Source organism: Neovison vison, chromosome 11 (genome assembly GCF_020171115.1).
Source record: "Neovison vison isolate M4711 chromosome 11, ASM_NN_V1, whole genome shotgun sequence".
Lineage (NCBI taxonomy): Eukaryota > Metazoa > Chordata > Mammalia > Carnivora > Mustelidae > Neogale > Neogale vison.
In genome coordinates this window covers 30,461,391-30,465,460 of record NC_058101.1, presented here as the reverse complement: position 1 = coordinate 30,465,460, position 4,070 = coordinate 30,461,391, and the positions used below count along the sequence as shown (strand labels likewise).

Below are 4,070 nucleotides of genomic sequence, written 5' to 3'. Positions count from 1 at the left end.
TGCATCTTTCTGGACATCTGCCTGTCAGTGGTAAGTGCCCCTCACAGAGATGCCTGCTACTCAGTGTCCCTGAAGAAGGCACATGCGGACCTTTCACTATTATCCCAATGATATAATACCACATGGGTGTTCCCTCAGGGTCACCACACACCCTCACATCAGCATCAAGTCTGAACCTACATCTGGTCCAAGAGCACAAACCTGCACCTCTCCCTCCAGCTATTGTCTTTGCCACCCTTGCCTCCCTTTTTTGTCCTAAAAATTTACTTCTCACTAGACATACCTGGAGACATTTAGTATTATCACAAAGGAGTGGGGGAGTACTTCCCTAGAGCTCAGTTTGCACAATGCTGAAGAAAGGGCCAGTTTTCAATAAAGCAGTACCTAAAAAGTGTGATTTGCAAATGGGTAATTGGGCAAAGTTGGCAGATTTTGCCTGGTTCTCTGTCTCCTGTGATAAATGGGGTGGGGAGGCAGATTTTAGTACCTACATTTAGCTAGGGGTAAAATGGCATCCCTCCCTACCACTAAGCTAATTTCTAAACGGCCCCAGAGAGCATGGTCAAAGCAGGAAGGAGCTGCATCTCAAAGAATGGGGAATTAGCTTGATCACTTGTTGATCAAAATTACTTCTCAGGGGAGCAGAAACAAAGGGACTCCAACGTGGAATTTCCCTTAACACCTACTCATGTTGTCCCAATTGCTGTTACATTTCCTATAGGTCCTCAGGAGCCAGTCACTGGTTGGGAAGTAGGGTAGAAAATAGAGTTTGGGAAATCATGAGTTCTTGCCAAAGCTGAAGAGCCTGGGTTGTGTGGGTGTGGTCATTTAAGTCCTCAAGAAGCTGGAATAGGTTGTCTGAGGCCCAAAAAGTGAAGAGGAGGATCTCTCCACTGGGAGCATAGGACAAATACTGTTAGGATGTCAGAATGGACATCCTAGGATGGACAGAATAAAGTACTTTCTTTCCAAGCACAGGCCACCTTCCCTTCTAGGAGTGGCCAACAGGAGGAGCTTGAGGTCCAATTTGGGAATGGAGGTTAAAGTCAAGAGGAAAAGGAGGCTATGAAGTGACTTTATTAGGAAAAGGAGGCTATGAAGTGACTTTATTAGGTTCAGACAGCTCAGATGAGAGCATCTCTTTTATGCCACCTTATCCCCATGAATAAATACTATTAATTAAATAAAGGGGACTAAAAAGAGCAGCCAGAGACATAGTTTCCAGATCAGATTCTCACTGTCTCAGAGATATGTGCACACGCACACATGCGCGTGCACACACACACACACACACACACACTACACACACACACACCCCTGAAGGGGTAATGAGATAATCCAGGATTGGCTGCCCCCTCCCAGGAACATGTGGGATTGGCAGCCTGACTGAAGATTGCCACCCACGGTCTAGCACGGTGGTGGAGCACAGAGTGGTGGAGGCCAGCAAGGCATGTGTGGTGGAGAGTGGCGGTTAGTAAGGACTTTGAGGCTGCTGAGGTGGTGACGCTGAGGACTCTGGCACCAGGATCTGGACTTTCAGATTTTAGATATGGAAGGTTTTTCCAGAAAGCTGTTCAAATGCATGAAACTCTCCATGTGTAGTACATGGAGGTCTTATTTTTTGTCATGGGAGAATTTCATGTCAAACACAGCTGGTGGGGACACACCAACTCCCAAAGCGTGTTTTCAGTCCTGTGTGTGGGGTGGGACCTGTTGCTGACGATATTGGCTGGCAGACCTCTGGCATTACTACTGCAGATGCTGGCTGGTTTTTCATTTGGCTGTTACTGACTACAGCTGGCACAAGCGGTAAAACTTTCACTGCTCCTCCTCTCAGCCTGGCAATGCTGGTTCATAATCATGTTCTTCTTTTTAGGGGAGATGAAATTCTCTAAGGTACTTGAGCTTCAGTTCCTGGATGTGCTCACACTGTGCCTCCCAAATCCTGCCACATGCAAATGTACTCATCATGCGGATCCTGGATCTCTGCCTTTACCTGCAGCTTGGCATAGAGCTTCTTGTTTCTTGGTTATGATCCCACCATCTGCTGCATGGATGGAACATGGAGGTGTCCTGGAGCTCCTTGGTCTCCTCATCTCAGATCATCATCTCCTGCTCATGGCATTTCTGCTTAACAATTGCCTGAATCTTCAGTTCCAACAACAACTTTTTTCCTGTCCTTAATGAGCAGCTTGGTCTCCATGGCCTTGTACTTGGCTCTGAGCAGCTCTGTAGCCTGCCCTTCCTGTACTTCCTCTGAGCAGCTCTGTAGCCTGTAGATATTCCAGGATCTTCTCCTCTGCCAGCAGCTTTTAATTCTCTTCATTCACCCAGATGCAGACATCCTGGATGGATGGTCACCTTCTCCTCCTCCAGCCACTCTTTCTTCCCCTGCAGGTAATTTTCCATATTCTTATCTAAGGCTAGCTCCAAGATTAACTGGAGTGGGTGGCAATTGTTGTTGTCATCCTCCTCTTTAGTCACCCAAGTTTCAAGTTTCAATTACTAGCCATTCATTGTACTCTGCCAGGCTGACAGCTTTTTTTTTTTTTTTTTTTTTTTTTTTTGGTGGTACTCTTCTTCCAGAGTCATTTTGCCAGTAACCCCTTTTTCTCCAGCTGGTATTTCAGATGCACAGTTTCTTCCTGCAGCAGTGTGTCCTTGGGGGTACTCATTTATTTAGGGCATTTTCTTGAAATACTTGGCTGATTGGTAAAGTGCAGAATAGAAGAATAGAGAGGTTCTCACAGTAGCCATAACACCACACCCAGTGTGGCCACCATGATGGTTTTGGTGTTCCTTTCCAAAGATCCTGGAGCAGCCAAGTGAGCTTGGAGTCCTGGTAGGGGATGTGGATACTCCTATTGCTCATCAGTGGTTATGTTGTCAAGGCAGACAGTAAGAGGTTGATTTGGGAGACTTGTTTTGTCTTCTCTCTGTTACTACCACAACCTCTACCACCACAACTACTTGTGGATTATGTGGCTGTCCTTCCAACCATATTGGGGCCTGTTTTGTTCTACATCTTACAGCCAGCCATGTCTACCAGGTTGATATTGCCCAAATGGATGTGTTCCTGACCATCAAAGCCATGTACACTCTGTAGTGATGATGAAGATGGCATGCGGTGGAAACTGACCTCATTCATATGTGTGCTGCCCACCACCTGGGTCTGGTTCCCTGGGTTTATGGCAAGTTAGATCTCCTTGATTTTCTTGGTGATGAAGGTGAAGAGGTTCTTAATTTAGATGCTTATCTGGGTTTGGCTTCATTCCTGGCCTCTTGTTGGGCTCCTGGGTGAACAGGTCTTGAAACTTGGGTAGATTTGCATGCAAAAGTCATGGGTCACGTATGTTGGTTCTAGGAACATACGGTATGGGTAAAAATGTGCTCAAAGGCATTGGGGATGACCCTGCATAGTTCAGGCTCCGCCCAGGTCCCCTGCCTGTTGTCAGTCTTACCAGTTCTCATTTGACAGTAAGCAAACATCATGCCATTGTAGCCCTGAAGTGGCCCCTGAAGTGGCCAGGGACCTCATGGTTTCAACAGATAAGTCTGTGTGTTTGGAAGTGGCATCATACACTGTATCAAAGCTAAAAGTGTTGGATAACTTCCCTATAGTAGAATGGAGATTTTTCAGGGGCACTTGTCTCAGTTTCACTTCAGTGATCAGGATCTGCTCATGAAAAGCAGCCTTTTCTTTTTGGCTAAGGGAATAGCACTGAGGTATGAAATTTAAGGCCTCACTGGCTTTGAGTTTACTGGTCATCTGCTCTGTTCTTCCTGCCCTCAGCCTACTTCACAGCCTCTGCTGTCCTACTGTCCTCTCTAGGTCTGGATTACTAAGACCTGCCCCATCCTCAGACATTAATCTTCATTATGCATGTAGCCTCCTAGGCTGGGAGGTGGCTCTGCCACTGCTGTTGTTTGGGACTCCACAGCTCTCTGGTCCTTGCTTTACCAGCTAGGGAGGGAGAATTAGACAGAATTCCTGGGCAGCAGTGCGACTATGCCTGCTGAATGATCATGCTGGAACCTACTCCATGATGGGGCAGAGGGAACACTGCCAT

The 4,070-nt window shown here is 46.8% G+C and overlaps 1 pseudogene; it reads right to left on the bottom strand.

Annotated features, from left to right (window-relative positions):
- Positions 1-328: 328 nt before the first annotated feature.
- LOC122890198 lies at positions 329-3,769 on the bottom strand (annotated as a pseudogene).
- Between the last annotated feature and the right edge of the window lie 301 nt (positions 3,770-4,070).